Source organism: Periplaneta americana, chromosome 2 (assembly GCF_040183065.1).
Source record: "Periplaneta americana isolate PAMFEO1 chromosome 2, P.americana_PAMFEO1_priV1, whole genome shotgun sequence".
Lineage (NCBI taxonomy): Eukaryota > Metazoa > Arthropoda > Insecta > Blattodea > Blattidae > Periplaneta > Periplaneta americana.
In genome coordinates, this window is record NC_091118.1 from 139,046,870 (window position 1) to 139,058,983 (window position 12,114).

The window sequence follows — 12,114 nt, forward strand, 5'->3', positions numbered from 1 at the left end:
ACGAAAAACGTTAGTTCGCTGATCATTCACCGGAAGCCTGCGCTAAGAATGTCTATGAATATGGCCCTTAGAGGTCATCGCGAAACTGTTTCGGATAACGATAATGATAGATAATAATAAAGCGAATTTTGTTGAAATTTTACATCTTATTAACCATCACAACTTTGGCCCCAAGATACTCGTATTTGTCGTTAATAATGTATTATTAGAGATGGTAGATTTTCGCAGTCGCGATAAATGTGAAAAGTTTCCAAATGCTGCGTAATCACGTAATTGTGCCTTAGAGAGGGAATTTCATACCTTACGGTGGTTTTCTAATCCGCGATAAAATGCGAATTTGAGTACAAAATACGAAATTAGGAGTTTCTGCTAAAAGTGCGAAATTATAATTTCATGATTTTCTTTTTTAATTTTGCATGTACTTCAGCCAGCCTTTAAATTTCTCTTGCAATTGGACATTCTTTGCTTTCTGTTCTAATCGCTACCGTTCCCTCAGGTTTAAGCGTCTAGTACCTCCGCTGATTCTGGGCAAGTTACCTGGTTGAGGTTTATTCCGGGGTTTTCCCTCAACCCAATATGAGCAAATGCTGGGTAACTTTCGGTGCTGGATCTCGGACTCATTTCACCGGCATTATCAACTTCATCTCATTCAGACGCTAAGTGATCTAAGATGTTAATAAAGCGTCGTAAAATAACATACTAAAATATAATAATGGAGTTAACACGCGTAATTGTGGTTTGTTTTCCAACCAAAGTCGTCACTAGGCACTTTCCAACAATGTGGCCTGCGCGATCTCCAAATTTTAATCCGGCCGATTTTTGGTTGTTTGACCACCACTGTGATGTTTTTGTTTTTTTCCTATCTCAGATATTATAATATTTATAGCGCTTTAATGTTTGAACTGACTTTTGAAATACCCTATATATCTGCGTGTTTGTGTGTGTGTGTGTGTGTGTGTGTGTGAGAAGAATATTATTGATTATATTAATAATGTAATTGCAATACTGGAAAATAATCGGACAAACCTGAATAACCAAATGCTAATAATAACATACCGAAGAGATTTAACCATTGTTAGACTAGCTACAATGTAATAGTAAATTGAGACGAATATCTATCGCTAGGTATCCAAAATGAAGCAAGAAACCCCACGTTTTACAACATGAACAGTTCTAATATGCTGTAATCTTCTTCTTTTTCTTCTTCTGCGGATGTACAACTTCATTTTCTGAACGTTTTGGCCTTCTCTACAATTTTCCGCCATTATTTTCTATCTTGTAGGCCTATATTACATACATATACCTCAATTTTTAATCTTCATTTCTTTCAAGTCGTTTATTATATTATCCTCCCATCTGATATTTGGTCTACCCTGTGCTCTTGTTCCTATTGGCCGCTGTAATCGTCTCGGCTTTATATTGTAGTTGAAACATGGGATAAACTCGTACATATTTACAATGTTGAGAAGGATTTGTGAGCTTTGAACTGACGATTATTTGATGGCAAGCATAGGAAATTTCTATTTGAGTGACTCATTACTCATTCAGACGGCAGAATTGTCAATATTCGCCAAGTCAGTGAATCCCAGAGAAGAACTCGTTGATTGTGTACTTCCGTCATGCTGAAATTCAAGTGCAGTGGATTAATGAGGAACTGCTGATTTGGCTTCTACTATTTGTAAATAATGTTGATTTCCATTTCCGAGATATGATAGAAATAATATACTGCAAGAGTGAAGTTTCGTGTTTATTCCCTTTCAAATGGGTATTTTTAAGTAACTTTAAATCCTGTACACAAATATCGGGATTTTCCAATGACTAATACTGTAATATTATATTATACAATTATGGGAATATGGATTTACCTAGAGTTAGCATAATGAATCTAATATTGTTTACTCTTATTTTCCTGCGGAATCTCTGTTCAAATACGAGGACATGATATTTGCAGCGGACAAAGGTCTTGGCCACTACTGTGGAATTTATTACGTGATGTTAAACTTATTTTAAATTCCGTAAAGAGACGGTTTTGTTGTAAATTAAATGTTTTGAAAATCTGGTAGATACATTTTTCGTTTTACTACTAAGATTTCAAATCATCCGTCCTCAAGTGAGGTTGACCACTGGGATCCGGAATTAACAAAATATAAAAGATAAAGGGAAATGAAACGAGCAAAATACTGATTCGATTTGTACATTAAAACAAAAATTTACGTCTTAACATATAGATGATAGTGTAAAATTTGAAGAGAGGCCTTCAGAATTTCCTTTACAATCTTCTGAACCTCATAAAAGGGAATTTTAAAGGATTTAAAGATATTACATGAAAATTTTGGTAAACAACCCCTCGCTCCAAATAGTAAGCCTGCAACATCCCAGTTGTAAAGCGAAATGCCATATTTTTCACTGAGGTATGGAAGACAAGGTACATATTTAGCTCGCTTGTCATCATTTATCTGCAGTGCTTGATTCGTGTCTCGTTCAAAGCAAATCGTAGGGTCTAAGACCATCGCTTTGTGGGTTCTTCTATTGATGGAATTATATCGACTCTTCTATGAGAATCATCTTCAGACACACAATGAATCTCTTCATGTACTTCCCATCCTCTGTTTCTTAACAGGTTGGCAATTGCTGTACGGGCACGATGGTGTCTGTTGTTACGCAGTAGCTCTCCCTTCTTACAGAACCCCAGTACGTGGCCAAGTGTTTCAGTCTCGCTGCAGCCGGGATGGCGACAACGGGTAGTACTGAAGGTTCTGCCAGGGACAGATCAGTTAACAACAGTTTAAATCAAAAGTTCACAATTTGCATTTCGCAATATGCCAAATCATAATTACTTATTTTCTTGCCAGTGTCGGATTTCTGTATGATTTGTCATTTTAAATAAGTGTTAAACGTTAGGAAGAATCTGTCAGTAGTTTTCCTATACAAAATTCTCATAAATATAATAATCTCATGTTCTGGAATAATAAAATTTTGAACAATATGTAACGTTGATCTGAATGAAAGGGGAGAGAGCAACGGTGGATTGTTCAATGGTTGAGCTGTTTAGACTTTTTCCATTGCTAATTTTTAAAATTGTGGCACAACGTTTCGAAGAGTGGATCTCTCTTCTCGTCAGGTGAGAACCTACTGTATGGATCGTTACAAAGAGCTACCCTGTCTGACTGATCGTCGACCGTTAGGTCGGTGCGAAATGTAACATGTGTATAACCTCTTCAATGTTAGTTATTTCTCTTCAATGTTAGTTACGGTAAACACTTCACTTAGATTTATTCTAACGGACAAATTATTATTATTATTATTATTATTATTATTATTATTATTATTATTATTACATTTAATTATGAAGGTGGTATTTTATGTTTTTTTGTACGAAAGTGGTGCCCAAAGGCTAGCAGAGCTGCCTGGAATGGGCTATTGTGCTTTACCACTCATTTACTTACAGTTAGAAATGCTAGTCGAAGATCGAACTGTCTTTCGTGACCCAGCCATGTGTTGTAATTTTTTTAATTTAATTATGTAGATGCAAGATTCCGGCTAAGGTCAGTAGAGCGCCCTTTTACCTTTCCTCTCTCGAGGCTGACACTATCTCTATGTCAGCCTCAGTACTACATCAAAATGACACCATTTCGGTTAATGGTAATGATTACACTACGAAAATTAATGCAAATGCATATTTTTACTCAATGCACACATACCTGAGTACTGTCTATCTTCGTTAACCATGTCTTAAATATTTACGATAACAAAGTAATGTTATTTTGCATGTTTGAACATTATGACGAAGTGAAGAGAAGCGACTAGAAGCATTTGAAATGTAGATAGGCTATGGAGAAGAATGGAGCGTGTGAAATGGACAGACAGAATAAAAATGAAGCTGTGTTGGAAAGAGTGGGAGAAGGAAGAATGATGCTGAAACTGATCAGGAAAAGAAAAAGGATTTGGTTGGGTCACTGGCTGAGAAGAAACTGCCTACTGAAGATGTTCTGGAAGGAATGGGGCAGAAGAAGATGTCAGATGATAGATGTCATTAAGACATATGGATTATATTTGGAGAAAAAGAGGAAGGGAGAATATAGGAAAGATGAGAAAATACTGAGTTTGCAATGAAAGACTTGGCCTTGGGCGGAAAACTATGAATGAATGTATATTTTGAGTATTTTATCATAAATACGTATTTTATTATATTTTGCAAATTCAAATTCAAGATGATTTATTGAGCAGTTTGTCTTTTTTTTTTTTCAAGTTTTAAGTGGTTGAAGTGGTTAAATTTTAATTTCGGAATGAAATTTCTATAACACTAAAATTGAGATAATTTCTTATTTGAACTAAAATAATTTATAAGATTAACAAAACATTTCAAATGAAGGGTTCAGAGTCATAGTGGGCCAAGCGTTATGTATTAAAAACGAACAAAAGAAGGGCTAAAATTAAGTGATTACCACAATTTTATGGAACATATAGCAAGTAATATGAAGTATGCACATTAAAACTACATGATATGTCAGTCTTCATTAAACTATGGTATTCACTTAATTTTAACGCTTGCTTTCTCTGCTTTTAATAAATGGCGTTTGGCCTACTATGACTTTCAACCCTTCAAATTTATGTTTGTTAAAAAGATCAAACACACCCTTGTTCCCGCCCAGGCTGAGTCGCATAGGGTGTCGTGGTGAGGTAAAATGTTCCTTTTTACAATGGGTTCAAACTACAGAAATAAATGAATGAGTAAATAAAGAAATAAATGAATAAATAAATAAATATATAAAATTTCATTTTTGTTGGACGACTTAAGATTTTCCACTCCATGATACCTACACGCACACTTAGAAGTTGTAATCAATGGGAAAACAGGGTAAATCAATTCCATAATCGTATTATGCGTCTCCCCTCCAAGAAACCGGGATATCAATCCTGCTATGATTAAGGGAACACCTCAGATCTTCTTCCTTCCCTTATGTTTCACCCAGTGTGATGTCATGGTAAGCAATTTTTTTATATACTTATTTTCGTAACAAAGGAAAAAAAAAACTCTTTATCCAAAATACTACAATTGTCAAGCTACAGATTAAGGAGCGGTATGTAAATATTTCACTGTAGCCGATCATCTTTTCCTGGTTGTGCTAAGCTTTAAAAATGTGGTAAATATCGGTCAAGGTTTGCAGATTTGTATCGAGGAAAATCTCCCCTCCCCCCTCCCCCCCTCTCTCTCTCTCTCCCTCTGCCACCCCTTTTCCCTCTCTCTTATGTCTGTTGCAATAAGTATAACGTGACCTACTCAACGTCTGCGTCTGTGGTAATAACACAATACCTGTAATTATCAGGAGGAAATATGATGGACGTAGCTTTCATACCGAAATTTCCTTCAATAACATTGACATGTCACCAACGCACGCAAAATTTAACGCCAAGGAGTTAGTACACAGGGTAAGGAATATTGTTAATTTCATGGGTTTATTCTTTGAGATATTTCAAACAAAAACTTTAATAATATTTTGCTCATTTTTGTTTCCTTTTCGAGATAACAATTATTTTATATGAAACATTTCATAGCGTGTTTTGGGAAAGCCATAGATTGAATGCTCAATTTATTTAGCGGTTTAAGAGAGCAGTGTATTATGATAATAAGTGATTGAAAGAACTTTAGTTTTGTCCTTTAAATTTGCAGAACTTTGGTCCGAACAACGTAACATTTTACAATTCTTTTGCAAAAGGAAAAGTGATGACGCGATAAGAGTTTTAGAAAAAAAAACAACTTGATTATTATCGTCTGATCTTTTCTTTCAAACAACATTCTGTAACAGGCACCATCATTCAGATGTAATGAATAGGTTACTGATATTGAAATTAATACTATTGGTAAAACAAATCAATACGGAATAATGGTAAAAACAAACCCATGAAGAGTACTAAGAAAGTTACCCTTTAAAACAGGGTTCGTCAGCACAGAGCACGCTGGGGCTAGCCTCTCTTACCCGCGGAAAACGCTGTGCACTACAGTGCTCTCGTAGCTGCTAGCGGGTATGCTCTCTATCTCTCCCTGTTGCACGACAGTGCACACGGGACGGCACCGCTACCCATTGCACATTTCAGCGAGTGCTGACGACCACTGCTTTAAAACTTAGAAGTTAGGCTTATAGGACCTGTTTCTAGGCGTTCGCACTCATTTTCCCGAATCCGCATTCCCGAATGACGTTTTTCCGAAGATACCTTTTCCCGAATGCTACTTTCCCGAAGCCACAGTCCCGAATTCCATTTACTATTCAGTTTCCCGAATATATTATGCGAGAAATTCCCGAACAGTAAAAGACAAGAAATTTCAATCACTACATGTTCCCAGGATGATGTGATTTTGAATTAGCCATACTCAATAGTGCAAGAGAAGTCGTACCCATTGCAGACATTTCGTATTGTTTCTTCTATCCAGAGCAGTCAATTTATAGAAAAATACAGACTGAAGAGCTTCAGCCTCAATACAACGATCCCAACGACCACACTGTTTCGAAGAACTCCGTGATGAAGTTTGGGATGAGGTACATCCTATATTTGATTACTTTGACGTCACGTACATCAGTGGCACACGAGCTCGTGGCGGCCTATACCTCCTCAATATGATACGACATTGTGGAACCAGTACAATTCCACATTAAATAATGAGCACCGAACAAATAATCTGTCAGAAGCTTCCACAATCATCTACAAGCGGCATTTGGAAGACACGATCCAAGCTTCTGTACTACTTTGACTAAGCTCCAAAAGGAAGAGAGCAATACAAGAACCATGATTGCAGAATTTACTTTGGGTATACGCGTGAGGGCACAACCGAAAAGAGAGTAGCTATAACTTCGAACACAAATACGAATTATCGTGCAGGATTACCACACCTATGCAGCCGATAACAGACACCTCGATTACCTGAAGACACTTGGACATTATTTTACTTTGTAAAGAGAAAGTGTAATTAATTATACCATAATTATAATAAATATGTGTGGTAATAGGTCTATACACTACTTTATTATCGGGAAAATGAAAATCAAAGAAATCGGGATTGTGGATTCAGGAATTTTTTATTCGGGAAAAAGGAAATCAAAGAATTCGGGAGAATGCCTGTCGGGAATGTGGATTCGGGAATTTTGTATTCGGGAAAATGGATGTTGGGGAATGTGGGTTCGGGAAAATGTCCGGGAATCGTTTCTAGGACACATTAGTTCTTCTAATGCAGTGATGTCAAAGCAAGCGCATTTTTCTGATCTTGACGTCATGCGCGGGCAGCAAGCGCTAAGTATGGAAAGGGGAAGGGTTGTGTATATGAATAAGCAACCTGTTGGATTAAGAAAACAGTGGTGCACAAACTTCAAACGGAACGTGAAATTTCATGTCGTTATTTTATATGGCTCCTTTCTGTTTAATATGATCTATATTGCTGTAAAACAAAAGTACTAACACTGATTTCTTAATATTGCACTTGTGTTTTAAATCTTAATAACATAATAGAGAGTTAAGAAGGAATATTCACTTAAATTCCATAAGTTAGTAGTATAATATTATACTGTATTAAGTGGCTGAAACACATCATTCATAAAGAAAGTGATATTCCAAAGAAAGAGATTGAGTATGACATGATAAGTTGGAATTTATACTGATGGTATCTTTAGCCTTACAAAAGTAATCAATAAACTTATCAAAACAATATTACAGTACAAAGCAAAGTTACCTAGGTACTGTATCTGTTTTAAGTGTAACTAATATTACATAACAAAACTCTTACCGCATTATGATTTTAAGGTGATATTTGTGAGCAACTTCCTATCATCAGAATATTAAGTTATTTTCTCGAAATCTGCTGAAGCTATAGAGCTGATATTTTTGCAACACATGGGCACGTATCTTTTGCTTATGATGTAACAGTAGTTGCTTTTTTAATTCATTTCCTTACAAACAATTTCCATGCGAATATTTTCAAAATGTTCAATACACTATCTTCAGTAATACGTATATACGGTATATTAGATTTACGAAAACATTCTGTAAGGCTACAAATAAATAGGCCTATACCTGAAAATATCACTTTTCTATACGAAAAGTGGAGAAGATATTTCTTTTGAATAAAAAAATCAAACTTGTGAAAAATGAGCATTAAAATTAAAACTTACATTCTTATAATGCACTTATGCTTCTCAGGCAAATCTAAAAATTAACATGGATACAGCTGTAATAAGTTCTCTTCCCTTTATCTATAGAATCAATGCTGGCCATCCCTGAATATAGCTCGACCAAGCGGCATATACCACCTCTTTCGTCTATTTCCTTTCCGCTGTAAAGCGCTCAGGCTCTCCTGGGCTCTAAAGCGCTCTCTTGCTCCTGTGGGCATCAGTTGACATGCCTGTTCTAATATATTGTAAATTTAAATGTCCCTTGGGTTAATACTATTTTAATTTTGAAAATTCTGTCTTCCAACATGCACTACACCAGTTACCCACTTTCTATATTTTAATTTTAATTATGAATATCAATATTTCTGTGAGTAATTTCTAGCGACAAAAAATTAACGGTCTTCTCAAACTCTCATTTCTGCAGTTTCCGTTTTTTTGTCGTCTTTGTTAAGGATTCAGTAGCATATTAACTACCATATTATGCTATAGTCAGTCTTGGTACCTATTACATTGTGGAATTTTAATACTATGTCTCTTATAAACTGTTTTCGAATGTGACGTACTAAACTTATTTCATTAAATTATATCTGACTAACTTTTCTATCTAGTTTTTGTTGTCTGAAAAGATAGGAACGAAAATAAGATAGCCTAAAAGGGACGTGTACATGAACACATCATTGAGCCAGTGAGGAGGGAACAAAGTGTTAGGCCTACTTGTCTGCTACAAGATGAACAAATATAGTCAGAGAGGATTTATTACAATTTTTTAATTTGTCTGAGAAAGCATACACTCGCTTTATGTTAAATAGTGAGAATTAGTTCTCAAAATGTATAGTCACGACGACTTTATACCGCTAAATTGCAATGATAAGTTACATATATAATTACATAAATATCTTTGAACGTACTTTAATATGAATGTCTAATGAGAAACATTAACTTAAAAATTAGATAAAATAAATAAGAAAGAGACTATTCTTCAAAGAGCCATTCATCCGAGAGAGAAAGCCTTTTACGCTCTTTCTAGTATCTGGAACTCTGTTTTGCAGAACAAGACTAAGGAACAGGAAGTAATAAAATTATTGTGTAAAGGCAATGAAATTATATCCACGTCATAGAAGACACGGAACAAAAGGCTTTTGTTTCGTCAGAATTCTTCGGAATCGCTTAAATGTAACCATAACATTGCTGTATTTGATATTACATTGAATTTGGGTTACAATGCCGTGCTTTTATATTTCCACTCTCCACTCTTCAACCGACAGCATCATTTTACTCCCAAGGAATGTTCCACAATATCAAATAAAAGCCCTCTTTGAAATGTTTTGTACGGGTAAGTACGAAAGTGATCTACAAAGACGTAGCTGCGAATACAAACTATAAGATACAAATAGTATTAAAATGCTATGTTGTACCAGCATTGTAATAACATACATTATGGCTTGTTTCATACCTTAAAAAAGAATATTACTTTTACTATAATTTAAAACCTCCCTTTATAACAACAGTGTCTGATCTGTAGTTACGCTCGGGCGTGGGTTCGATTCTCGCTTGGAATGATTACCTGGTTGGGCTTTTTCCGAGGTTTTCCTCAACCGTAAGGCAAATGTTAGGTAATTTATGGCGAATCCTCAGACTCATCTCGCCAAATATCTTCTCATTACCACCAATCACATCGATATTAAATAATCTAGTAGTTGATACAGCGTTCTTAAATAAACAACAGTGTCTAGCTTTCTATTCTTAATCTTTAATGTGATCTCTCAGACCAGAGATTAGGTACCATTATAACAATTCGTTATTTTGGAATCTGTTGCTCTGAATAATAATAGCCGCTTGGCCGCATCAATGTCCGAGGATTATCAGCTAAGATATTCTTTGGCGTCCACTTGTTCTTGCTCCGTCAATATTTCCCTGTATATTCAGTCAGCGTATTTTATGTCCAAAATAGGTCTATTGCAACTTTCGAATCTGTATATCTAAAAGTACTTATTTATCTGTTTGTGTTCGCAACAGGACTTTATTATTCTGTTATTCGATTCACTGAAGAAATTAGTACACTGCGACAGTAAATCTACATTTGAAAACCGTTTTATGTCATTTTTAATTATAGTACACGCTTACATATCATGATACAGTGTTAAAAACATGTACACAACATACGATGAAAGAGTAATGGAACGGAGAAAAATTCTCTCCGGCACCGGGATTTCAACCCGTGTTTTTAGCTCTACGTGCTTATGCTTTATCCACTAAGCCACACCGGATACTCATCCCAGTGTCGGACAGAATCGTCTCAGTTTAAGTTCCAACTCTTGGGTTCCCTCTAGTGGCCGCCCTCTGCACTACGTCATAGATGTCTATGAACGTAGGACTGAAGTCCACACATGTGCTGAGGTGCACTCGTTATGAGTGACTAGTTGGCCGGGATCCGACGGAATAAGCGCCGTCTTAAATCACGGAGTGATTTACGCATATCATATATATTTTAATGTACCGAAGTACATATGATATTTCCATGCAGATATTCTGCGTCATCATACGATGAAAGAGTAATGGAACGGAGAAAAATTCTCTCCGGCACCGGGATTTGAACCCGGGTTTTCAGCTCTACGTGCTGATGCTTTATCCACTAAGCCCCACCGGATACCCATCCCGGTGTCGGACAGAATCGTCTCAGTTTAAGTTCCAACTCTTGGGTTCCCTCTAGTGGCCGCCCTCTGCACTACGTCATAGATGTCTATGAACGTCGGTACATTAAAATATATATGTACACAACAGCTCACCATTGGAATAGTCAGTTTAAATCTAGTTTTCGATTTTTGGAGGTTTTGTGCTTCCGCAAAATAGCTCTGACAATTTCAATTCCCTAATTGATTTCTGTTGTGTGGTCACTGGTATTTGCAGCCATGTACAGTAAGTAGGTGCTGATACCTTTTCACTCTTCGATGGTGTTTTCAATTCATGTAATTTGTATACGTGTCGAAAATATGATATTTACTGACAAACATTTACTTAGTGTTTCTCAGTTCAAATATAATGCAATCCATATGCTTTTCTATCTGGATTATATTCTTACCAGCATATTGTTAAGCTCTTCCTCCTTAAAAGTGGTTACAACGAGAGAGAAGATTTTTGGTCCCGATGCTGAGTTAGGTGTACGTCACTTACAGGGAGGTCATTGAACGCTTTGCTACGCTCCCTCCGTAAGCCAAGGGATGTGACGTCTTATCGCTGTGTAGGGACCGAAAATCCGCTGTCTGATTATAACTGTTTCGTGAGCATATCGAATATTGTTAATGGTTTGGTCATTGATCCTTACACCCCATGAACTATTATCAATAGCACCTTTGTCCATTGTGCGAAGAAAAGGACTCCTGTAGATATATTTATTGCAGAGTATCGAATTGGAACATATCCGGAGAAAATATCCACACCCTCGATGCTAACTCAGAATAGTTCGCTTTCATGTCTTAACCTCATGGGGAAAAGAGAATATGAACAAAAGACTGGATTGTTCTTCTTGAAGCTCTTAGTATCACCTCTTCTGTTAATAACGACATATCGTAATCAAAGCTAAAGATGTTATTCAACAAGCATAATTCCTGGATAAATTGCATCGTAGTTACTAAATACGAACAAAATCCGTTAAATACAGTAGTTAGGAGAAATTTCTGTATATATCACAAAGAGAAAATTACGGTATGACGAAAACCACACTATTATCACAGTCTAGTATATACAGTCACGAAGCTCAATACGTAGTAAATATGCAAACAATAGATAGTTGCTCACCACTAGGATCGCTAATATCGGCTCATTACAGGCAATGCAAAATAGTACCGGCACAGTCTATTGCTTCTAGCACCCTCAAAACTCAAGCTTCGTGCCTGTATATTTTAGACTGTGCTATTATGCTCAGAACTAGTAGTTTATTTCCATTAAAAATCACTAA